A 27,487-nucleotide genomic window follows, 5' to 3' on the forward strand; every position below is an offset into this window, starting at 1 on the left:
CAGCAGGCACAGACAGGTGGGCCACTTGCTCACTTACAAGTGCCATGCACACACCCTAACCCTAGCCCCTCTCCCACCCCACCCCACAATCTTTTGCACAACTATTAGCTAGTAGTTGTAGAAGTGGGCTCAGAGATAGCCTCATTCGCTGGCACAGGCTGACTGTGTCATCTTATCACAAGATGGCTGTAGGGAAGAATGCGGGTTCTAAAAACATAACCTGGGCTCACATTCTAAAGAACTTTGTGCCATAGTTATGTATGCCTGCAAATTTAATGAGTATGAATTTAATGCTGTTAGTTTTTTTTTAACCTATAAACCCACACATATATTAAGATCAGATGTGTACATTAACTAACAATGAGCACACACAAAAGCCAAACAAAACCAAACCAAACCAAAAACAAAAACAAAAACAAAAAACCCAAAAACCCCAAAACCCCAAAACCCAAAAACCCAAACCAAACCAACCAACCAACCAACCAAACAAACAAACAAACAAAAAACCCAAAACCAAAACCGGGCGTCTGAGTTGGGCGTTTAGGAAATCGTCCGTACTGTGTTAGGTGTTTATTAACCTGAAGGAAGGCTCCAGGGAGCAGCTGACGTGGACCCTGCTCTTTGGCCTTGATCCCAGATGCAGCCCAGCTCTCTAGGTTCAGTGCCTTCTTCATCACGTGCTCACCGATCTTCTGATGTAGCTTCCAACCCCCCACCCCCATCCCCACCCCCCACCCCCACCCCTAGCTCTCCGGCAGATTCAAACCACCCTCAGAACTCCATCCGGGACATCACCCAGAAGGTATTCTCTGTTGTTGTCGCTTTCATTTTCTTCTTTCGTCTGCTTTTTATGTCAGTCTCTGGTTTCTAAGTGTAAGAAAGCCGGGCGTGGTGGCGCACGCCTTTAATCCCAGCACTTGGGAGGCAGAGGCAGGCGGATTTCTGAGTTCGAGGCCAGCCTGGTCTACAAAGTGAGTGCCAGGACAGCCAGGGCTACACAGAGAAACCCTGTCTCGAAAAACCAAAAAAAAAAAAAAAAAAAAAAGAAAGAAAGAAAGGAGGGGGCGGAGATTTCAGTTCCCAGCATGGATAGCAGCAACAGTCTCTCCTCTTCTGGTGCTCATCAGTAAGGGCCTCCTGTTTCTAGGAAACTGCAGCATTCCGGTTTGATTTGAATCTGGATGAAGTCGAGGCGTCCCCTCTAACTTCAGCATGGGGACTGGTTCGTAGACGCAATCATTTTAGTTATCATCAGTTCTTAACAGGTTTCATGCAGGTGCTTCTGGCTTTATCAGATTGGCTGCGGAAGTAGGGGGTTCTGTGCTCTAGGACCCAGAACTTGGGCAAACTGGCTTCTGCGTAGACTCTGAGCCCCAGGCTAATACAGACAGGCGTGAACTGAGCCACAAACTGCTCAGCTCATGAGCTCTGAATTTTCTCTCCACAAGGTAAATCCTACGGCAAACCTGGGTCTGAGAACATCGAGCTTCTGGAAAATTCTAAGAATTCATCTTAGAACACCTGGCATGTGAGGCACTTGTCATTGGGGATTAAAAATTAGTGTTTGGACCAAAGGTGTTGACCACCATGTAGATTAAGATTCTGAGACTTAGAAGCTGGGGCATGACTGATGAAAACCAAGTTTTAAAAAATGATTTTAGTATTACCTATCTGGCAAATCAGGTTTCTAACAAGTTGCTTTAGCACATAAGCCCAAACAAAGATCTATGTCTCTTCCAGTTTCCTGGAAGCTACAGACTGAAGGTGCAAAGTTTCCATTTATAGAACAGGAAGAAAGTCGAATTACGATTGCATAGGGCCAGCATCAGGATTCAAGCCTTCTGCTGGCACGGGCAGCTCATAGACCTCAGTGGTGACTGGCTCTTCCATGAGGAAGATCTGCCTTTACTCTTACTCTAGATGACGTACAAACCCACGCCAGAAGGACTGTGCACAGTGTGACTCTGCAGTCTGTACTGCAGATGTGTAGAGAACACGAACCACACAACACAGCAGGGATGCGGAACCGTGCCCTTGAGTTATCACCCACTGGAGACTAAGGGGTGTTCTTTTATGCTCTCACCTTGTCAAGGTGTGGGAGCCTTGGCATTTTTTTCAACATGTGATGATTCTATTCCAAGTGATCAGCTCTTTTGTTTCTTCCTTTCTACTCATTGACTTCCAGGTAGTTTCCCTTGTTCTTCTTGGGTCTCTCTGCTTGGGTGCCTCTTGCCCACTTTTGGGGTAGGGGGTTATTATTCTCTCTCATCAATTTATAAAATTACAAACTTAATGATAATGTTAGTATTTTTATGCTATGTATTTCTATAAGCACTTCCCCACTCATTATATGCGTTTAAGTATCTTACATTCTACAACATATAACTCTTCTCAAACTGTGTATTTTTCTCACGGGGTCATTTTCCTTTTGGATTTCCTGGGATGTGTCTGGGAAGCTTGTGAGAACTCCTAAATCACACACTCTGTCTCTTGTAATAGAAAAGCTTTCAGGGGACATGTTTGACTGCATCTAAGTCAAGTTGGGCTGTTGCTTTTATTGTTAAAGGTTTGACTCCCAGACGCTGTTTGTTCTTTTAGCCAGCTCGGTGGGAACTGTTAAACATACAGAGCAGACCAAAGAGTGAGTGCAACCTCTTGTCTGTCTCCCAGCTTCAGCGATTATCAGCACTTTGGCCGTTCTGACTTCATCTAGTCCTTATTTTTCTCTGAAGTATTTTGAAATTCTAGACACCATATTTTCCCCATAATCCATCATTATGGGTTGCATACAGAAGAGGATTTAAATTGCCCCATCGTATTATTTTCACACCCGATACAGCAACCATTAACACCGAACAGACACATCCCATTGAAAGTGTTCTTTTGTGGGTGAAAGACAGGATGTAGACAGGGTCTTTATTATGCGTTTACTCGGGGAAACTGGGTTATGCAGCCTTGTCCTGTAGGGACATTTAGCTGACTGATCTCTTCTTGAAGTGTTTTTATCTTCCATACTTCCTGAAAACTGGTAGTCATATCTAAGGCTTGATTAAATTCAGGTTCTTTTTCTGGCAAGAGCATGCTATATCTCTGCTAGGCACTTCCTGTTACATTACACTGGGAAGCAATAGTGTCTGGCCCTGTCTCTTTTAATGCTGATAAGACTGATGAGTGAGTAGACTTGGACCCGACACCCTTGGTTTCACTCAGTGCTCTCCCCTGGGATTCAGAGCTTGGTGGTCAGAAGCCCTGGGTGGGAGTCCAGTGTGGGCTCAGTGCCTTTCGTAGCATGCTTAGGCTGTGCTGCTTTTCAGGCTGACTGATCTGCTCTGTGTGTGGGACATCTGGGATGGGAGTAGGGAAAGCAGGCATTGGTACAGCTCGGAAGAGAAGTAGCTGTGATTGACTGGTATGGGTTTCAAGCAGATGGAATTTGTTTACATGACCTTCTAGGTCTGCCCAAGTCTGGTGTTTTAGGGTGAGTGATCACAGAGCCCTCTCTTGGGCTAGTAGGTATATTAAGGCCGAGTGTGTGGGTCGAAGTGCTCATCATCTCATTTAATAGCTCAAGAGACATGACAACTCTGCCAGCTCTGGATCCTGTGGGCAGAGCCGAGAGCTCGGCAAATTCCCATTCACTTTTTAAGTCCTGGTTCATTATAGCTTGCCAAGTGTGTCGCTAAGATGAAGATGGATTATAATGACTACATTTTGGTAATTCACTTACTTTGCTGAAGTCAGTGCTCAATTGTATTACAGCTGAGACCCCATCTGGTTCCAATCAGTGGTGAAGGGAGATCCATGTCTGGACAGAGAGCTGGGTCTGAGTCTGTGTGGGGAAGCTGCCTGGATTGCTGCAGCTGAGCAATTACCAGCCGAGAGCAGGGAGTGGGTGTGCAGACCACCAGGTGGGCCTGCTCAGGTTCAAGTCAGCTCACGTCCTTCAGCACTCCTACTATGTGCCAGGCATGGCCCAAGGTACTGGGATGGAGATGGGGAGCCGGGCAATGGTTCCTGCTCCCCTGTGACTGCAGAACACTTAAGCTGAGGGTGGGGTAGGACAGGAGGCAGGCAGCCATCAAGTAATTGATATGGTTCACAAATTATAGAGCAAGCCTGAAAGCGATACAAACCATGGCAAAGGAAATATAGAGCAGATGAGGATGATGTAGGGTTCTTGTGTAAGATTTGGGTGCAATGGAGGATGGTCAGGATAGGGAGGCCAGCATGACAAGACAAGTCAGGACTTCCTTTCTAGCCTACTGACCAGAGGTGGGAGAGAAAGAAGGTTAATAGAAAAAGGGGTCTGTGGACCTGTTTAGAAGTAGTTCTTGGAGGCGATTCCACTCTTCAGCGGAAGCAGCCAGTATCAACTGAAATAACACAAGAAGTTCTTTGGTGCGTTTCTCTCTATGAAGTGAAGGTCAGAGAAGATCAGCGAAGTATTGCAGGGCCAGCGAAGAAGACCAGTGAAGACCAGTGAAGACCAGCGAAGACCAGTGAAGACCAGTGAAGATCAGTGAAGACCAGTGAATCATTACAATGCAGGAATGTCCTTTCACTGTCTGTGGGCTCTATTTATATTCTTTCTAAACATCACATGCTCTCTCAAGTGTCTGTTTTCAGCAAAGCATCAGATGCCCTCTTCTAAGACAGCATCCAGAAAAACATCATGTGACACAAGTGAGTTTTTAAAGAAATCAGAAACTTTCACATGAGGTCCTAATATCGATGGGTTCAGCATCTGTGCATTCAATCACATTCTGATCAAAATCAATGAAAACAAATACTGTCTATACTATACAGAAGAGAGATAGACTTTCTTCCTTATTGCTATTCTCTTAATAAATTACATTATAGTAAAACGTTATCTAACATTTGCATTGTATTAGGCACTGTAAGCCATCTAGAGATGAGTTAGAGCATATGAGAATGTGTGCAGGCTATATGCAGACAGAGCCTTATTTTATATGAGATTTCTTCTCAGTGTGTCAGTCAGCTTTCCATCACTGTAACAAAATATCTGAGGTAAGAAACTTAGGAAGAAAGGTTTATTTTGACTCATGAACTTTTAACTTCATGCTGTAATTGGTTGTTTTAATCCTGTGGCAAGCAGCATATGATAGTAGTAGCATGTGGAGGAAGAAAATTGTTCACCTCATGGCAAATACAGAGGGGGGGGGGAGGGAGGAAGGGAGGGAGGGAGGGAGAGAGAGAGACAGAGAGAGAGACAGAGAGAGAGAGACAGAGATTGGAGAGGAGAGGAGAGGGAGATTGACTTAGGGTTCAAATACCACCTTTAAGGGCACAACTCCAGTGACCTAATTCCCTTTAATAGGTCCTGCTTGGTCACAATAGGATGCTGACTAAACCTTCAGAATATGCACTTTCTGGGGGACACTTATGAAAAGCCATAGTCTTTAGATTTTGGCACCTGTAAGGGGGTCCTGGAATTAATCACCTATGAATACCAAGGCACAGCTCTAATTGTTGAGCTCACAAGATCAAGTGCACCTGAACACAGGTGCCCAAATCTTGGTGGCCATAATTCTGTTCTCTAGATTCTGCTTCCCAGCACCAGGCTCTCCTTCAGGCAATGGCTTTTCTATTGCTTCCTCTGGAGCCCACGTGATTCCCCATCCCCTGAAGGCATCCCTTCTCCTTACTCTGCCCTACGGAGAACTAGATGCCATTGACCTATTGCTCTTCTGAGACAGTGTTGGTGTGTGGGTTAGTTTTGTCAATGTGACACAAGATGGAGTAATTTGGGAAGAAGGAACCAAAGTTGAGAGAATGCCACCATTAGACTGACTTATAGGCAAGGCTGTGAACATTTTTTGATAAATGCATTTCTATCATAATTATCATTACCGTTGCCACCATCATCACCTCCTCCTCTTCTTCTTCTGCCCCCCCACCTCCTCCTCCTTACCACTCTCTTCCTTCCTCCTCCCCTCCATCTTCTTCCTCCTCCCCTCCATCTTCTTCCTCTTCCTTCTCCTCCTTTTCATCTTCTTCCTCCTCCTTCTCCACCACCTCCTCATCTTGCTCCTCATCACTCTCTTTCCTCCTCCCCTCCACCTTTCTCCTCCTCGTCCATTTTCTTCATCATCATCTTTCTCTTCTCATTTGTAAGTCTGAGCTCACAGACACATCAGCCATAGGTGGGCTTGGCGGACGAGCACGCCCTCACCTGGTCTGATGGATCTGGTTGGGATTTGTTTGCTACAGGAAGACTACTGTGTGCAGGGCCTTGTTTAACCCGACTTTCTCTCTTTAGAAAGAGAATTCTCATCAGATGAATCATTCCTGACATGCTCGCTGGAGCCAGAGACTTTTGGCTCCCAAGCTGTTTACTGCAGCACTGACTTTGTCCCATAAGTGTTCTTAGGAAACGACAAGGGTCAGAATTGTCATTGTTTCGGCTTTAAAAAGCTGAAGACTTGGAAATAAGCCAGGGCTGGGTAGAAGGGTGTTCCTACCCATGGGACTACTCAGTGTCACACAGATCAACACCTCCTAGACTCCTGAAGCAACTTGCCTCTGTTGCGGAGGCCTGGCTGCCTATGTATCAGATAAGACACTTGCTCTCTAATTGTCTGAGAAGCCCTTGTTACTGTCCAACAAGGCCAGACTGCTCATTTCCACTCACAGGTGTGATGTAGCCAGTATGTAGGGAGGCCTTCCTCTGAAAACCTGGCTCATTCTGGCTCCTGACATGTACTTTTTAATACAGTGTGCTTGGATGGACTGGCATATACTTCTAATGTTCGACTTGTAAGTCTCTAACACTAAGAACTATGATAATAGCATCAATGCTCTACCTGCAACTTGATTCAGAGCCTGCAGAGCCAGAGAGGACCATAAATCTCATGCTTTTCCTTAACACTTGTGTACGATTGTAGGCCAGGTTCATCATGCTCCTTATTATGTGCACCCTTGAGGGTCGGCTTTGACCTTGTCTTTCCATTCTTGCACTGATGACTGGATGCCTATGGCACCCTATTGTTTGTTCCAGGGTCCAACTGGTACACAGATGATGTTTGTATGTTGATGTCAGCTTGACTCATGTGGCTAGGGCTGTACCTTGTCTGGGTGGTGTAGAGCTGGTGTTTACACAGCGACAGTGTCCTCTTCCCCTTAACTGGCTTCCTTCCATCACCTTTCATCAGATCTTGGGCATGAAGTGCTCTCAAAGAACATGATGGACCCAGAGAGGCCGAGGAGCATTATAGATGGGGTCAGGGTTTGAATGCGGATAGGCTGTGTGGTGTCCGGTTCTGCCTTTGCAGACTGTGTGATGTTATAGCATGGCTCCAAGGGTTTCAGTCCTGTACATGTTTTGCTTGTTTCTAACCTTAGATAGGGATCCTTTGTTCCTTACTCCCCTTTCTTAGATATAGTCTTCAGGACATCACAGGCCATGGAGTTTGTCCTTCTGTCTTACACAGAAGTACATTCTGAGGCAGCTCTTTGGAGCCATGAGAACCTCTTCAGTTGTTCATAAGTCTTTGTAAACAGCACCCTTTTAAACTTAACCACTCCAAGGAACCAGAGAGCCACAGGGAAGAGGAAAACTAGACCATGCTTCCAGGCATGGGGCACCAAGGGCTGGCAGACCTAGTGCTGTGATGGTTGCAGAGGGAGATAAAGTAAAAAAAATGCCCATGAGACATGGTCCTGTTTTTAACCACAAATGGCTTGTCTGGAGAAATGGATTACATTCAGCACGTTGAGAGGTGGAAAAAGCCCAGTGCCTTAGCATGCGGAGTAACTCCTGCAATTCATCTTTTCCTCTCCCTCGCTCTTCTAGCTAAGCTAAAGCTTCCCACAGGAAACATTCTAAGATGAATACGTTCCGATGACCTACTGGCCACTGTGGAAGCATCCTTAGAACTACTGGGTTACATCCTTGTGCTCTGCTGAGAGCAGCTCTCAGTGGTGTTCATCAGAAGAGGGAGGTGACAGATTGTTAATTAGCCCCATAGACCTCCTTCTGACACCTCTTCCAGGACCCTGGCTGTCGTGGGCTCCTGAGTGTGACTGACATGGATGTTGAAGCTTCTTTTTATGATAAACGCATGGAGACAGTGGGTGACAGCCATGCACAGGCCTCCAAAGTCTGTGGGGGCCTGAATCAGGGATAATTGAAGAGCAGCAGTCTTACAAAGTAGGTGACAGTGTAGTCTCGCTAGCTGCAGTAGAAAGAAACCTTAAAGCAGGATGTTGCCTGGAGCCCATTCCAGAGGGCTCAGCCCTGACTGGAAAATGTTCTCGCATCATGAGAGCAACAGCCGAGGGTCAGAACCACAGCTTCAGATAAAGAGGGCCTAGTTAGTTTGCACTGTACATACAGGAATGTAATTTTAAGATGCTGGAGACAGGAAGAGAGGAGGGAGGAGTGGGAGAGAAGGATGGAGGGAGGAACAGAAGGCACAGCTAGCAGGGGCACAGGGAAGGTGCAGAGTCATTCTGACTCAGCAGTCGGGCAATGCCAAGTCCCTTTCTGTATGACTCACATTGGGAACCCAGAGCAGGTGTTGTGGGTCAGTATTGTATAACCTGGCCTACAATGGACCTCAGGTTAGAGGGGAACTCTGAGTCAGAGGGACAGAGTACTATGCAAGACAGAAATCTGGTCTGAGCCTTACACTGGAGACTGGAGTGGACTACATGGAGACATACTCAGGGGCCATAGGGATATATATATATATACACACACATATATACATATATATATACATATAGATGCATATATATACACACACACACACATATATATATATACACACACATATATATACACACATATATAAAAAATATATCAAGAATATAATAATTATATAACATATAATATGCAGTGTAATATGACATAATATATATTGCCCTGTCCTTTTTCTCCCTGTGTTTTACTATATTTTTAAATTTTTATTGGCTTTCCCAAAGAATACAGTTTGTCTTGGAGTTGGGGATCTTGCCTTAACCCCTTGAGAGCTGGGATAGTTTTAGACTTCCTGACTGTGTTTCTTTACCTTTAGCTGGAGGTACCTAATCCCCTACTTTGCCTTTATTGCCCCTTTCTTCTTCCCTCCTCTCTGTTTCTCCAACATTAGTTGCAAATCTTGGTCGCTCCTTTTCTTTCCACTTTACCCTTTGAAGGCTGTCACTACACCTAGTAATTCTGCCTGTACATTGTGTTGTCTTCACCCTTTACGCCTCCAAAGTGACTGGAGTTTAAAGGGTGAGCGTTTTTAATCAGTTATTGCTGTACTTTCAATCATAAGTAGTTGTTGCTTCTGCATTGACCTCTCTATCCTCAGGATAGAGCTACAGGTTGAGCACAATCCTACTACAAACCTGTTTCACTTGAACACTGAAAATATCCTCCCGCCCCCCCCCCAAAGAATATAGGTGACAACAAAACAAACCAGCCAGTGACCTAGTCTCAGGGGTATACGCCCTAGTGAAGAAGCACAAGAATTGTGACATCACCAGTAAGGGAAGAGGCAGCATACAGAGTGGGAGAAACATTTTGTAGCTATGTATCTAAAAGATGATTAATATATAGGATATACAAACAACAACGAGACGACGATGACGACGACAACAAAAACAACAATAACAACAAGCCCAGAATATTATAGAAAAAATCAAACCAAAACAACTCAATTAATAAATGAGCCATGGATCTGAAATCAGAACTTTAAAAAGAAGAAATACAAATGACCAATAAACATTTTAAAAACATGTTCAATCTGATTAGTCATCATGGAAATGCAAATGAAAGTATTGTGAGATTCTATTGGTCCTCAGTCAGAATGACTACTATTAAGAAAACATGACTGATGTAGAAATCAATGTGATTTCTTAGAAAAGTACAAATAACATATTTGTGACTCAATTATATCCCTTCTCAATTATATCCCTTCTGCTTATATACACAAAGGAGAGAGACCTGCACATCAATATCCACTGTGGCTCTATTCACAATAGCTAGGAAATATTAATCATCATATGTGTATCAACTGGTGAATGGTTAATGAGTTGCAGTATATATTCACAATGAAAACTGATGGAACTAGAAAATATTATACTGCATTATCCAAGGTCCAGGCAGACAAATGCTCTGTCATAAGTAGATCTTAGCTTTGAAATGTCAGATTTCTCTGCTTATATTAGAGCAACCGTCTGGGAGCAAGAAAGAGCCATAAGGTGTGGGAGAGAGGTCTGTGTGGTTAGATAGTAAAACACATGCAATATGGAAGCAGAGGGAGGGAATACTAAGGTGGAAAGGTTTAAATGGGGACTGGGGAGAGGAAATGCTTGAGGTTGTGGGGGAGGGTTATCAAAATGAATATATAAAAAATTATACAGAAACAGTACTTTATAACAAACTAAAATATAACTTAGAAATAAAAGAAAATGACTTTGATAGATGTACTCTATATGTGAGGATAATGTCTCCAGAAGCCACGCATTTTTAAACAAAAATCCTAGTGCCAAATATACAGAACTTTCCTGTGAGCTGCTTACATTGCTCTTTGTTGCCCATCAGAATGATTTCTGTGAGTAGCATTTGTATTAGTTACTGTTCTATTGCTGTGAAGAGACACCATGGCAAGGGCAACTCTCACTTAAAAAAAAAGAAAGCATTCAGTTGGGGCTGTCTTACAGTTTCAGAGGTTTAATCCATTTTCACCATGGGAATCATGGTAGCATGCATGGTGCTGGAGCAGTATCTGAGAGCTTTACATCCTGATCAACAGAGAGGCAGGCAGAGAAAGACACTGGGCCTGGCATGGGATTTTGAAACCTCAAAACTCACTCCCCAGTGACACACTTACTCTAACAAAGCCACACCTACTCCAATAAGGCCATGCCTCCTAATCCTTCTAATCCTTTCAAACAGTTGCATTCCCATGTGACTAAGCATTCAAATATATGAACCTATAGGGACCGTTCTCATTCAAACTCCCATAACACCATACACATTCATTCGGGCATGAAACTGAAACTGAGCTGGAGACTTCTTACCAGCCGGCTAGCACTCATAGTGTAAAGTGTTTGAAAGTCACTGGGGAAGAAAGGGCATTAATGACCCCACTTCTTTGTGGCCCATTGTATGTTGCAATACCCATCTGCAAAGAAAGATATATTTACTGGTGCAGTACTAAATGCTTATTTGGGAGATAACTAAGAGCTTTCTGATTGGATTTGAAGTCTGCATGGAAGGAATATGTGCTGTCACTGTAGAGCTGGCCTATGGCTTGGGGTTGCCCAAATGCCTTGTACACAGAGACTGCTGCTGCTCTCATCCTGGGTTAGAGGTGCTTCTTTCCACAGCGGGAAGTGGTTAATGCAGTGACATCATTGGTTCTTGCTGAGAATAAGTGACTGTTAAACAGGGCATGTATATAACCTCCTCCAAAGTCTAGTGGACACAATGGAAGAGGAGGAATAAAGATTGTAGCTGGGCAGTGGTGGCGCACGCCTTTAATCCCAGCATGTGGGAGGCAGAGGCAGGCAGATTTCTTAGTTCGAGGCCAGCCTGGTCTACTGAGTGAATTCCAGGACAGCCAGGGCTATATAGAGAAACCCTGTCTCGAAAAACCAAATCCCCCCAAAGGGGGTGGTGTTCTAGGAAAAGCTGCTTCCTGAATCTGACAGCCATTAGAATCATGAACACACAGCAGCTATGGCTATTTGCATGGAATCTGCAGAGAATGCAGACATGAGAGTGGGAGTGGAGACTAGGTGAGATGAAGACCAGCAAGAGTGGGAGAGAGAGACAAGAGATAGTAATACATTGCACGAGAGTGTATAAATATGAGATTGTAAAAATTAACAGTTGCATGTGGACAAAAAGAGACTCTTAAAACACTGCTGGTGGGACTGTGAGTCCAGTCTCTATAGACATCAAAATGCAGATTTCTCCAGACTGAAAATAAACCTTCCACATAACTAGCCTATTCTACTTTTTGTACTTTGACCCAAAGACTTCAGGTCAACATATCATAGAGATACCCGCACATTGATGTTTACTAAAATGCTATTCAAAGCAGATAAGTTATGGATCTGATCTCAGTATCTGACAACAGGAGGAGATAATGAAATGTAATTTATGTATAGCTTAGTTACTTTCCCATTGCTGTGATAAAAATATCACAACCAAGGCTATTTAGAGCAGGAAGGGGTTATTTGGCCTATGATTCCAGAGGGAACCTCCTGTTAACAGTGGGAGAGTGGGATAGCAGGCAGGCATGGCAATTGGAGCAGCGAGCTGGGACTGACATCTTAAACAGCAAATGTGAGGTGAGAAATCAGCTGGCAATGGTGGGAGTCTTTGACACCTCAAAGCCTGTCCCCAGGGATATCCTTCCTCCAGTAAGGCCTCATGGCCTAAACCTGTCATGAACTGGGACCAATTCTTCAAATACCTTGACTATGAGTACATCGCATTCAATTTATTCCTTTAGCGATAAAGAAGAGTCATTACATCATTTGTTTAAAAAAAAAAACAAACTGGGCGAAATTGGTGATGACTATATTAAGCAAATTAAGTCAGTCTCAGAGAGACAGCACAAGTTTACTCTTATTTGTGAGTCCTATATATTACCATTCATTATATGAAAAAAAGAGGGAAATTATCTGGGAAACAAAAATGTGCTAATGAGGGAAAGACAGAAAAAGTGGAGACTGGAAGGGTTTGGGGAAAATATGCTCCAAGTACATTATATTCTTATATGAAAATTACCTTATTTAGTAGCCCTATATAATAAAATATATAACGTTTGATATTTTATATGTAATTTAGATATAAATATATGTAACTTATATTTATATATAATAAAATAATAAATGAAATATAGGAATAATGAGAACACAAGGGAAAGAATTTAAAGTAAAGTCATCGATAGTATATTTAATACAATCATAGAAGGAACGTCTCAAATCTAGTGAAAGATTTTGCACCAGTTGTTTTTTGTCAAATTCACAGAATCCTAGATATATCTGGGTTGAGAATCTCTCACTTGAGAAAATGCCAGTACATAGGCCTTCCATAAAAAAATTACAAAGAAACATCAGAATTAGATCATATTATAGATCTAATCAAGTTAACATAGATCTGCAGAATATTCCACCCACCACAGTAGGATACATATTTTTCTTAGCAGTCATAAAACTTCTCCGAAATAAAATAAAGATGTTTTAAAATATCTGGAGCTTAAAAAAATTACTATACAGCAAACCAGAACCTCTGGTATACGATTTAAGAGCAGGGTTCTAGCTCTAATTGCCTACATTAAAAAATTAAAGAAATCTTAAATAAATAACCTAATAATATGCTTCAAGTCTTAGAAAAACATAAACAAGCCAAACCCCAAGCCAGTTGATGGAAAGAAATAATAAAGTCAACAAAGAAATTAATTAAATTCAAACAAAATAACAAATAAAATAATGACAAACTGGATTTTTTTAAAGATAAGGAAGATTGAGAAATTGAACTAAACCAACCAAAATAAAGACAGAAATTAATACAATTAGAGATAAGAAGGAGATATTTTACAATATATATCAATGAAGTTCAGAGGATTATTCAGGCATATATTGAAAATATATACTCCAACAAACTGGGAAACTTACCAGAAATGGGTAGATTACTAGATACACAGATGCTGAACAAACTTAAACTGGGAGCATGTAAACAACTTAAATAGATGTATACTTAATGAGACTGAAACAGTAGTGAAGCCCCTGTACCACAAAAGCCCAGGCCAGATGAATTCACTGTGGAACTATACCAGACCTTTAGAAAGGAACACTAATATTCTTCAAATATCCCATCACATAGAACAGGCAAACCACTACCAGATTCATTTTATGAAGCCAACATTAATTATGCTGATAAGGCCAGATAAAAGCAAAGCACAACAGAAAACTATCGGTTTGTCTTGATGAATATGGGCTCAAGCATACTCAACAAAACACACTATAACCAGCAACGCATCAGAGAACCTTTGGTTATCACCTGGTCCTCATTCCAGGGAGCAAAAATGATTTAGCATCTACAAATCAATGAGAGCAGTACATCAAGTTAGTAGAGTCACATGATCATCTCAAAAATGCAGAAAAAGCCTTTGACAGAGTCCAATATATCTTGGTGATAAAAGCATGAGAGACAGTAGAATAGAAGGGTCATATTTCAACTCAGTAAAGGCCATATATGATATATTTACAGTTAATACTATACTAAATGAAGAAAAACTCAAAGCCTTCCCTCTTAAACTGGTATTTTATCTGTTTTGGTGCAGTGTAGACCCATTGATACAATAAGACAAGAGAAAGATAGATACAAGTAAGAAAGGAAGAGATTGCAGTATTTTTCTTTGCAGATTATATGTCAGTATCTATGTAAAAGACTCTAAAGACACCACCAGAAAGATCCTAGATCTGATGATACAAAATCAACATAAAAACCAGTAGCTTTTCTATATGTCAAATAATGGACATGTTAAGAAAGAAACCAGGTAAACAAGAAAGCAGACCTATTTTTAATAGCTTTCAAAACCATAAAATACACAGGAAAAAACTCAACAAAAGAAGTGGAAAACCTATACAATAAAAAAAATTTAAAATAGATGAAATTTAAATAGATAAAAGAGACAGAAAAAAGACAGTAGAAAGTGGAAAGACTGCTCACTTTCATGGATTGGAAAAATGAATGCAGTGGAAACAGATATATAACTAATCTACAGATTCCATACAACCCTCCCTCCCACGTTCTGATGTCATTTTTTCACAGAACTAGATCAAACAGTAGTAAAATTTATATGGAATCATTAAAAAGCCCAGGGTGCTGAACAATGCTGAAAGTATCACAAAACTTGGTTTCAAGTTATACCACAAAGTCATAATAACAAAAACAGCATGGTATTGGCACAACATAGACACAGAAATCAATAAAGGATCCAGAATGAAACCCATAGAGTGCATCCACTTAATATTTGACAAACATGTCAAAAACGAACATTGGAAAAAGATGGACTCCTCAAAGATAATACTGGGAAATCTTGAAATCCCCACGAGTAGGAATAAAATCAGCCTAAGGGCTGGTGAGATTGTCAATGGGTAGAGATGTTTGAATGCAGCTGGATACAAGCCTGTTGACCTGGATTTGATCCCTGGATCCCTGGGAAGCAAGAAAGAATCTACTCTTGGGAGGTGTCCTGTGACCTCCACATGTTTATCACGCATTTGTGCACTGACCCCCCCTTCCCATTCATGTGCATGCATGCATGAGTACATGTGTCTGCATGAGTGTGTATACACACAATCAATCAATAAAAAATCAAAATCAACCCACATGGGCCAAAGTTTTTCAAAGACCTTAATATGAGTCTTGTTTAAACTTCTAGAGGAAAACAGAGAAAACACTTAACTGTACAGGCAAAGGTGAGGACATTTTGAAAATAGCTCACGCAGCTCAGGAAATCACACCAAATACTCACAAGTGGGCTTACATGAAACGCAAAAGCTTCTGCACAGCAAGGGGAAAGTCAACTGAGTGACATGAGTGATATTTGCTGATGTATACCTGACAGCTGGATGATACCCAGATTACATAAAGAACCCCCCCGAACCAAATACTGAGCAACTCAGCCTCAAAACCAAGCAACACAGTGGGCAAGGAGGCTAGTGAAATGACCAGATAATTCTCCAAAGACAAAGTACACATGGCTAATAAACATTTGCAATAGTGGCCATCAACAGATGAACACATAAGGATAATGTGGTGCATATACACCATGGAGCTTTTTTTTTCTTTAGCTCTAAAAAGGAGGTAGTTATGCCAAATGGTAGGAAATGGTTGTAATTGGGGATAGTCATATCAAAGAAAGTAAGTTACACTTGGAGAAATAAATAGCACACTTTTTCTTATTTGTGGATCCTTAATGTTATATAGGTTCATTAAACCACACACACACACACACACTCACACACATTTATAATACACTCATATACTAACACACATACACACCCCCACACTTACACACTCAAACAGAATACTCACACTCTCACTCAAACAGACACACACACACACACACATACACTCATACACATCTACACACACCCTCACGCATATACTCACACATACTCATATACATACTCACACTCACACACACATACTCACACACACTCATACACCTACTCACACACTGACACTTACATAAACGTACGGTATGTAAGTGGAGTAGAAGAAGAAGGCAACTGTTGGGAGAGGTAGGAGGGTGTGGGAAGCCACATGTGCCGTTGCAGAGTGGCGCAGGCTTCTGCTGGCCACCACGCATAAGTTTGAGCAAACGACCAATGCTTACTTATGCAGTAAAGTTTTTCACCAAAACACTGCCTGGCCTGGGCATGATAATGAGGCTCTGCAAAGTACTAAGAGAATAACCAATCAGATGTGAGACATGCAAATGAGGTATGTTAATGAGGTTCTGTGAGATACTGAGAGAAAGTAGCCAATCAGATGAGGAACATGCAAATGAGGTATAGTGCATAACCAATCTGGGTGTGAGACACGCCTCTCCTAGGCCTATATAAGCAGCACCAGTTCTGGGCTCGGGGTCTATCCACCTCTACAATCAAGCTCTCCCAATAAACATGTGCAGAAGGATCCTGTTGCAGCGTCGTTCTTGCTGGTCGAGTCGGATGCGCGCAAGAGGAGGGGCTCAATCAACGGAAGGGGGTGATGAATATAATCAAGGAACACGATATTCTTGCAATATATTGTTTATGAAACCTACCATGATATACAACAAATATAGGCCAATACAAATGGAAATGGTAGTTTTTAAAGTGGCAGCTGTCTTTACACAGTGCATTCATGGAGTCAAACATCATGCTGTACACATTCATATTTATAATTTTTATGAGTTGGCCTAAAGAACAAAAATAATAAAGACCAACTCCCCTGCCCCAAATCCTACAACTCTATTCTCAGATGCTGAAACTCAGTGCCTTCTGGAAGCTTCCATGAATATCTTGTCCTCCAGACCCCAGCCTGGTGGTGAGCTCCTTTGACAACCCTTCACTGCATCTAAGAGGAGCACTGGAGATGGGGGTCACAGAGTACATGTCTCTTCCTTGGCGCCCTTCTGCAGCTGAGCTGTCAACTGTGTCAACTTGGATAATGTCTAGGCCAATGGCAGCCTTCCTTGTGCTTCAGGGACATGCCTATTTCAACTTCTCTAGCTCAGTTCTACCACGACACAGAAGTGTCTGGGTTGCCTTCTGTAGAAGCCACTGGGGTTTGATAAATACCCATCTTTGCTGAGGAATTTTATGGATATTCTCAGCATGAACCAGGCAAAAAAATGTGAAGGATGGAGGTGACTGGCCAGTAGAATTGGTGCCTTTAGATTTCTGAGCATTCCTAATTTGGCTACCTTTTTTTTTTTTTTTGGCAGGGAGGGGGGAGTGGGGGGTGGGGTGGACAAAGCTCATAAAGGGAAGAGGCCAGGCTGGGGACAGAATGAGTCACCCTTGGGAATCCTCATTGTGCCCGATTTACCAGGAGGAAGCCCTGAAGGGATAGTCATTGCCTGGATGGAGTAAGAATAGGGTTCCTGAGTTTGTTGTGAGTTTGTTGTGAATGCGCTCCTGGCTCCCTCCAGCCCTGCTCACCACCTCTGTCTGTCTCCATGGCTTCCTGATTCTCTTGTTCTTGGGCCTCGTGTTCTTGTCTTCTTCCTGGTGCTGCCCTGTCCTGCAGTCTTCCTGCTAGGCTGGCCTTGGACTCTCTCCTTCCATAGGGAGACAGAGAGTCCTCTCCTGGCCTGTCAGAGCTACAGAACTGGAGACAATTACTGACCGGCCTATAAAAATACATAGTGAGGTTTAGAGAGGCATCATGTTACATACTTATTATTTTACCAGCAATAAATCCAACTCTTTTTCTCTCGAGTAGATGTCAACTCTATAAATTAGAAAACTATTTTGAAGGAGGAAGATTTCATAGGCCCCCAGTCTCCTACAACCGGAGCTCATTTCAAATGCTGTACAGGGTTACACTGAGGCCTTCAGCTTAGGGGAAGTTATTCTCAGAGAGTTTAGATTTGGGGTCCCCCATCTAGTTCTTATAGTACGCCTGGGCATAGACAATGTGCATACCTATGGTAGACTTTCCTGGGGTTCAGGCTAGAGGGAAGAATTACCTCAGGCACTAGGAAAGACTGTCCAGCTCAGCGTCAGGCAGGCTGAGTGGGAGGGCAGCTTGCTAGCACAGTGCAGCCACCCTGATGCTGGGTCTTTCCTTTCAGGGAAGTTACAGAAGAGGAGAGCTTGGGCTGATAGCTGGTCTGACACCTGGTCTCCATCAGCCATTCCTTTGTCTCTCCCTGGATATTGCCAGTCTCAGGGCTCTTAGCAGACTTTGAAGTGAGCTTGGTTTCCTAGTCATTCATGCATTCTCCTTGTGTACCCCAAAAACTGTGTGGTAGCCCTAATGGGGAAGAAGACATTTTTAATACTAATCTGGAGTTTCTACCCTGCTTTTGACTATTTGGTTCCTGGCTAAAAGACACACATAATCTTTATATTTACAATAAGCCTTAAACAGCACAAGAACTGGGCAGATATCTATCTCCTATGCCATTAGAATTTACTTTTCTATCAATAACCCCGATTTATTACTTACTATGTTTCATCTGGGCTCCTTTTAACTCCAAGTAGCCAGCCCTCAGCGCCATGTTTTCCCAACTCACCTACTCCATGGCAACTTCTCTTCCTCCTCTACCATCTTCCCCTGACTCATAGTTCTCCTCTGACCCCCAAGCCTGGGAATTCTAAACCCCACCTATGTCTCTTCTGCCCAACTATTAGCTATTGGAATCTTTGTTTACCAATCAGAAATAACTTGGGGCAAGGTCACACTGTCACTTGGTTCTACGTGCAGATTCTTTGTCTCTGGGACAACCAGGTCTTGGTGGCCCACACCTAGCCTTACAATACACAGCAAGAGCAAACCTCAACAGTCAAATGCGGGGTTGGGCCATCTCATATGAGACTTCTGTCTTGGGAGACAGTCTTTTTCATTAGCCTCCAGCTTAAGTTTTGGGTTCTGATGAAGTATGGTCTTCCTACCTACTTTCTGGAAAGAATGAAGACTGCCTGCCCCAGGCTCACAGGGGTTATGGATTTGAAGTTCTTCACGGACACTTCTCCAGAATGGATTTCTGGTGTGTGAGTATGGGTAGACAAAGACCATTTATCTTGGCCTAGGCACAGGAGAAACTAGTGACTTTTTGTTTATATTTTGAGAATTTTATAATTGAGGATTTACATCAATTCTTACCTTTCCTTCCTTCTTGGGTTAGGCATCTGTGTTATCTACACTCCTCAAATTCATGGCTCTTTTCTTAAATACACATGTGCATATGTGCATGTGCACACCCAAGTATGCACATGAAGCACGCGAAGGCGAGCACACACACACACACACACACACACACACACACACACACACACACACACGTTTAACCTGGTGAGGTGGTGCAGTGTTGCTCATATGTGTCTGTGTTTAGAGCTTGTGACTTTGGGGAGCTTGGTCCTGGAGAAGACTGGTTCTCCCTCTGTCATGAGTGATTAATTGCCTATAGCTCTTCATCTTTGTAATTTGGATGCATCTAGACATTTATCCATCTCTTTCAAATTTTCTAGCTTAAAATTTCTAACTTCAAAAGCGTAATGGTTTTTGAAGTATTCTCATATGTTAACTGTAATTTCTTTGATGTCTGTTGTTAACATTTCCCTGTTCATCTCTGATTCTGCTAATTGGTGTCATCTCTTTCTTTCTTTTGCTTAATTAAGCCAAGAGTTTGTTCATCTTGTTTATCTTCTTAAGGAACCAGCCTTAGCTTTATTGGTTCTTTGTGTTGTTTTCTTTCCTTCTAACTCATTTTTCTTCTCTGATTTTTATTGTTCCTTGCTGTCTGCTGGGTTTGGGTTGGCTTGTTCTTGTTTTTCCAAACTCTTCAATTGTACTTTTTTTTTTTTTTTTTTTTTAAATATAGTGGCTTTGGTCTCTGAATTTCCCTCTTGGGAAATGTTTTATGTGTCCCAAGGGTTTGTTGAGCTGTGTTTTCATTTTCATTTAGTGCCAGGACTTTTATTTAGTTAGTTTAAATTTTTCTTGGTTTCTTCATTGACTCATTCATCATTCAGTAGTTTGTTATTTAATCTCCATGAGTTTGTGTAATTAGTACATATCCACTTGCTATTGATTGTATGCTTTATTATATTATGGTCAGATAGGATACATGGAATTATTTCAACTTATTAAGATTTATTTTGTCTGAGGTTGTGGTCTATTTTATAGAAGCTTCCACAGGTTGCTAAGTGGAATGTTCATTGTTTGTTGACGAATTCTGTAGATGTCTGTTAGGTTCATTTGCTGTAAGATGCCGTTTAATTCTGAGTCTCTCTGTTTTTGTTTGTTTGTTTGTTTTGTTTTGTCCAGATGACCTGTCTTTTGGGAGAAAGTCTGGTATTAAAATCATTTACTATTACTGACTTGGATTTAATCTTTGTCTTTAAGTTCAATAGTTTGCTTTTATGAAATTGGGTGTGCCAGAGGTTAGTGCATGTTTATATGGGATTGTAATGTCTTTTTGGTTAATGGTTCTCTGGTTAGAATGAGCTGTCTGTCTTTATTTATTTTGATTAGTTTTAGTTTGAAGTCTATTTTGTCAATACTAAGATAGCGACATGGCTTGCTTCTTGGTCTCATTTGCTTAGAATAGGGTTTTCTATCCTTTTACTTGTTGGTTGCTCCTATCGTGGAAAGTATTATACTTTTTTTTGTAGACAACAGAGATACGAGATTTTGCTTCTTAATCCATTGAACTACCCTATTTGCTTTGATTGTGGAATTGAGGCCATCAGTATATAAAGCTATTGAAAGATGTGTGCCGGTCACTATCTTTTTTTTGGTTTATCTTATTATTTCTATTTTGTGATTCCATAACTGTAGCTTCATTTGCTTGGTTTCTGTAATCTCTCCTATGCTTTTTTGTTTCTTCAGCCCAGAACATTGTTTCTAGAATTCTCTCTAGGGCTGGTTTGACAGACATGAATTCTTTTAACTGGTTTATGTCATGGAAAGTTTTTCTGTATCCTGCAACTATGACAGATAGTTTTGCTGAGTTAAGCGGTTTAGGTTTCAAGCTCTGTTTTTTTCTTTTTTTTTTTTTAACTTGGGGTGCATTGCTGCGGGCTCTTCCAGACTTAAAAGACTCCACTGAGAAATCGTTGTTCTGATGAGTTTTCCTTTATGTGTGGAATTTTGTTTTCTCTTTTTTGCTTTCTGTGTCCCCTCTTTGTTCTGTATATTTAATGTTTTCACTATAATATGCCATAGGGAGTTTCTTTTCTGGACATGCCTAGTTGGTGTGCTGTGTGTCTTGTATTTGTATGGATATGTTGCTTTACCTTAATTTAGGGGAATTTTCTTCTAGGACCACATTGAAGATCTGGTCTGTGTCATTGATCTAGGATTCTTCTTCTTTACCTATGCCTTTAATTCAAAGATTTGATCGCACGATGATGTCCCACCCTTTTTGCATGTCTCTCTTAGTAACTTTTTCCACATTCTTTGCTTGAGTGGTCCCGTTCCTCTACTTTGTCTGCCTTATTGGAGCCCCTTGAATTTTTTAATTGGCTAATTGAGGTTGGTTTATTTTTTTGTTTTTAGTTCCATCTTCATTTCATTCCACGTGCTCTTCACTAGTTCTCTTTACTGAGTACAGTTTTCACATCTTGACTCATCTTCCTCATTTATTTCAGCTGTGTATTTGTGTTTTCTTGGCCACCGCTCAGGCGTTAATTTTTATCCTCTTTAAGTTCATTGAGTTAGTTTTCATGTCTTCTTTGAACTCATTGAATTCACTGACTTGCATGAGGCTAGTTCCATCTGCCTATATAGTCACTTATGATTTTTATGGAGCAGGTCATGGGCTGTCAATCTCTAGGGGGCATCAGAAAAACTACAGAAATGGAATAAAAATCTCCCATCAGGACCTTGGCCTAGGACTCCGTGGCCTTTCTGATCTTCTAGATGACATGGATCTATATCAAAGCATGACCAGGTGTTGGTTGCTAATATGTCTATGGAGCAGGCTGGTCACTTGCACACATAGAACTGCAAGCAGACTCTTGGAACAACCCAGATTCAGCTCCTGCATCTCTTTGGGGCCTGATTCAGAGTGTCAACCCAAGCTGTCTGTATAGATTTCAAATCCTATCTTCTGCCATTTTACTTCCACTGCTCTGGGGAGAGCGCTGGCCTCAATACTGTTGTAGCTCTCTGGGTCTTCATGACATGTGGGCAGGGGCTGGGCTCAGGAGAGTGCCTAACTCCCACAGATACTAGATTTTTATGTTGATTTGTTCTTGTTTTTTTTGTTTGTTAGTTTTGTGTGTGTGTGTGTGTGTGTGTGTGTGTAGCGCTAGGGAGTTGAACCCCAGGCTTCCTGAATGCTAAGGAAGTGCTCTGGCCTAGGTGCTACCTTTATTCAGCTTTGCTGCTGGGGACAACTTCATTCTTGACCTTACACTTTTGGAAACTGAACCAAAAGTACTGAGAAGGGTGACCCCCCCCCCCAACACTTGTAGTTATTCTGAGGAAGATTTCATTATGGCAGAGAGAAGGTATTTCCTACAAGTCAGGTTTTGGTTTCACATGTATGCAGCATGCACAGATATCTTAGCACCCAGACAGACAGGCAGAGGAGGCCAACTTCAATGAATGGACACACGTCCACAGGGTCCAAGAACAGGCTGCCTTTAGAGAGGCTGTGGGCGGTAATGTTGTTTCAGCATGACTTGTTTTGAGTTCATAGCCCTCTTACCCAGGGTGGCAGGGCTGAGTGTCTGAGGTTAAGCCCCTTGGGTTTAAAGTATGTTGGTGGCCCTTGGCACTTGTGGAGAGCCGTTGTTCTCGTGAGCAGCATTCGGTTTCCACCTGTTATTGTGCATTCATTCTCAGGGGCCGAGGCTGGGGGAAAATCCAAGAGCAAAGGAAGCAATCTTTTCTATGTGAGGCAGACGTGCTCCAAAACCACATAGGGCGGTGCCTTGGCCAGTACGGCATGGGGCCTGCCAATGGCATAGTGGACCCTGGAGGCTCGTTGACCTGCTGACTTCCCCGAGGCCACACCCTTCCGACTCAAGTAGACTTCCTTTGTGTTCTGGCCTTGGAGTTCAGAGCTGAGCTGAGGTTGACTTGACTAAGAGCCAGAGAAGGGAATCCATGGTCACTCTAAGAGGCTTGTGCCCAAGGGCAGTGTGAATGCCAGGGTCCATGTTATCCAAAATTGGTGTTCTGCTCCTGTGGCTCTGTCTTTTCACTCATGGGCCCTGTGGGATCATCATGGTTTCCATCAGCGAAAGGCTAGGAGGAGGCAAGAATGGGATATGACCCTTATTTAGACTCACTGAAGGCTGTGGTATAGCTAGCTGCTCAGTTCTATGTGGGTGCAGCGATTGGGGAATTCTCCATGCCTGCACCATGCCAGCTTTATACCGAGACCTGTTCTCACAAGTCATTTCCTTGGGACAGTGGTTAGAGTACAGGAATGGTAGAAAAGGCTATCCTCGCTCTCGGCTCTCTTCTAATGCTCAGAGCCTCTGAGATGGAGAAACACCTCCTCTTTATCTCTGTCCTTACTCATGTGAGGTGTTAAGGTGTAGAAAGAGTCTTACCAGGCAGGGCACTGGGCTGTTATTTATTTCGTGTCCCAGGATGCTACTAGGATTTTAAAAAAATTGATGATACTGGACTGGCAAATTGGCTTAGTGGGCAAAGGTACTTGATACCAACCAAGTCTGATGAACTGGGCTTGATGCCTAGAGCCCATGTGGTAGAGAGAGAGAGGACTGACTCCTTCAAGTTGTCCTCTGACTTCTGCTCTAGCGCTCATGTGCCAACACACAAATACATAGAAGGGTGAAAGATTAGTGATGCCATACTTTCTTTATTAAAGAACAGGTCTCATATCATAATAGCACCCCTGAAGATACTCCTCATAAGCCTCCAATAAAGAATGCTCTTCTCTTAGGGTATAGAATTTACATTTATTTCCATACAGATTACATTTCTTTAAAATCCATATATGTAATTACTGGAGAATATCACATGAGGACCAATGACAGGCTTCATGCTGGTAAACAAGTTAAAATAGCAATTGGAATTTTATTAAGTTATATTTAACACAAATATAAGGCTATTTTCATGATTACCACTCCTTTGTTTTTTAAAGACAAATAGTGCCCAAATATTCATGTTCTCCACCAGGTAAAGAACACAAAGGCAGGGCATTTAATTTTGAGGTCCGTTTTCAATTGTCTCATAGAGTGAGCTTACAATGATGAGTTAAGCATCCCTCTTTTCCTCTTCAATATAAACACCAGCAATGTTACATCTGAAAAGTTCTTGCCCATGGATACCATTGTTTCCTTAATAGCCAGCTTGCCCCTGGGCTCCTGCTTTTCAACTTAAGTGGGAAGGGTTTCAAAACTATCTTCCAGAGAATGGTTATTTTTTCTATTTGGAGACTTGTCAAAGAGCTAAACCTTAGAGCCAGGGTGAGGCTGCAGGAGAGGAGCCCTGGGCTCTGCTGGAGCCTTAAGGACTGGAGTGCTGACTGGTGGTGTTTGTGAGGGACTAACCTCCCTAGGCCACAGATGCTTCATCTGAAGGGAGGAACTAGCATTAAGTCACCCAGGCTGGGAATCTGCTTGGTGCCAGGGACCCCCTCCTGGGTCTCTGGAACTTGGCAATGAAGGTGCTGAGGGGGAGCCGAGGGTGTCAACAAGAAGCGAGTGAGTCACCCTAGGTTGGGACAGCCAGCCAGAGGAAACAGAACAGTGACAGAGGATAGGATGTACTGTAGACACAGTTGTCAAAAGACCTCATTGAGGGGGTGACAATGGAGCTGATTGTAACTTAATCCTGATTGTGACATCCTGGAGATGATGAGCGTAAACATAGTCTGGTCACAGAGGAGGAGGTATACAAAAAGAACTAACAGCGTTGGGGTCAGGGACAAAGCCATGGCTAAGATCTAGGGGCTGGACTATTACATATATCCTAAGAGTCTGTCATGCACATCTGATTCTAAGGTTTTTAAGGGTCCACTCTATTATTATACAGACGACTCCACCAGCATGAAGTGTTCTGCACACCTGGTTTCTGAGACAGTGGAAACAAATTTCAAGTCATGAATTCCATTGTGGACCAAATTTTCTGGATTGGCCTATTACATTGGTTTCAAATTAGATGGCTATCAAACCATTTTGGCTCTCTGTTGAGTTGATTCAGCCAAGAAATTAGCTCACCTCCTGACTTGAAAGATGAGAAGCAAGTAGTGGTTGCAGGCCAGAGGCTTACAGAAATCTTCCAAGGCCAGGTGGCTTTGGTAGCAGTGTTGAGATTTAGCTGTTAAAGGCCTGCTCTCCAGGCAGTGGTACCCCTGAGAGGTGGCTGGATAAGGAGGATGCTATCTGCATCAATGGGCAAATCTGGTGATGAGCTCATAGTGGAACCGGCTCTTAGGAAGTGCAGCCGAGTTGAGGAAGTAGGTCACTGGAGATGGGACCTTTGAAAGGTTTTGTCTTTGTCCCCAGATACTTCTTTGTTTTTGGTCTCTGCTCCCTGGATGCCTCCGGTGAGCAGCTTTCTTCTGTGTGCATCTGCTATGATGTTCTATGTCACCACAGGACTAATAACAATGGACTCATGGACTGCTGAGGCTGAGACCAGGAACCTAAATAAACCTTTCAGACCTTAAGATGATTTTTTTTCCTGATATTTTTTTCACAACAATGAAAGACCACTGGAATGTCCTCTGCACCTAGGCATCCTCCATCTTTGTCCTGAAGAGAATACTAGAGTGGACCCATTACATTGGGCTTCCTGACACCAGACGTGAGTACTTGCATTTGAGCCTGTACTTTTGTTTTTCCAGTCTCTAAGTTTTTAATCTTAGCATACAAAGTAATGGATTTCAGTATGGAATTTGTGCCCCATGCACATGCACACACCTGCAGAGTTGCAGTTACTCTGGGTTCCTATCCATTCCCCAGCCTTCTTTAATGTCTGCATCATCTTGGTGATCTTATTCATGCCCCCAAGTTGTCCTTACTTCTGCCTTCATGACATACATATTCCATTGCCTTCTGTTTTCCCCCACAATTCTCTATTTCCTTCTCCTCTCTAAGTGTCTCTGTGTGCATGTCTCTTTCTGTGTGTATCTCTCTCTGTCTGCCTATTTAAGTTTAAATTTAGATTTTTTAATATGAAAGAAAATATGGCATTTGTCCTTCTGTGTCTGGATTATTTTGCTTAACAAGTTCTGTTCTGTTCATTTCCCCAAGTATGCTGTGCTTTTATTCTGCTTTATGACTGAAAAACATTCATTGCTTACACGTACCACATTTTCTCTATCCATTGCTTTAACTGGAATCTGCTGGTTCTATATATTGCTAATGTGAGTAGTACAGCAATTAAATATGGTTGTGCAAACATTGCTGTGGTATGCTGAGTTAAGAAGCCTTTCTGTATATACTTAGAAGTGGTGTAGTGGGATCATGTAGTAGTTCCAGTTTTAGTTTCTTAAGAAACCTCCATACTGATTTCCAAACTGGTGTCTCCACTTTACCTTTGTATCACTAGTGTATAAGTAGCACCCCTCCCCACCATATGTTTATTTTGATGATAGTGTTTCTGACTGGGGTGAGATGGAATTCCAAAGCAGTTTCAATTTGAATGTTTCTGATGGCTAAAGATGTTGAACAATTTTAAAAGTATTTATTGATCATTTGTATTTCATCTTTTGAGAAGTTAACTTGATCGTTTTGCTGTTTAGTTTTTGGAATTCATTGTAGGTGACAAGAATTTTGTTTTTCCAGTCTTTAGTTTGAGTTTTGTATTTGTTTATCAGGCCATACACTGAGGCTCAGACATCATATGAAAGAGTCTGGAAGGGAGGATCTGAATGGGGTGGCTGGAGTAGAAAGGACTCGCAGTCTAGGATCTTCACCCACCCCTTCCTCTGGGATTGACTAGAGTAAAGCATGGAGCACAAAGACAGTCTATTGAAGGCACTTTTGGTGTCCTGGGCTTCTTTTGCTAATTCTGGCTTCTTTCCCAGGTTCCAGGCTTGCTTTGGAGACAAATCACTGAGGTCCATGGCAAGTACAGAGTGGAGTTCAAATCTGCTCTTTGAGAAGAGAGGCCCAGAAGAGAGTGGATTCTTGAAGCCCCATGGAGGGCTAGCTACATTTTACCTGGAGACAAGATAATCTGAGGGGTGAAGCCAGTGATGCAGAGCACCAAGACTCAGAAGATGAATATTGTGCCTGCTTTGGCGAGACATGGTTCAGACTCAGGAGTATGTAATGATAATAAAGAGAAGATATGATGATA

General features: G+C 42.3%; 1 long non-coding RNA gene across 1 annotated transcript; it reads left to right on the top strand.

Moving 5' to 3' along the window:
- The first annotated feature begins 724 nt into the window (after positions 1–724).
- On the top strand, positions 725–27,487 carry LOC110296766 (uncharacterized). Its single transcript, XR_002378207.2, has 3 exons — positions 725–802; positions 25,780–25,987; positions 27,213–27,487. It is a non-coding gene; the product is annotated as an uncharacterized LOC110296766 (long non-coding RNA).

This window comes from Mus caroli, unplaced genomic scaffold (assembly GCF_978045245.1).
Source record: "Mus caroli unplaced genomic scaffold, Mus_caroli_1 scaffold_7, whole genome shotgun sequence".
Classification (NCBI taxonomy): domain Eukaryota; kingdom Metazoa; phylum Chordata; class Mammalia; order Rodentia; family Muridae; genus Mus; species Mus caroli.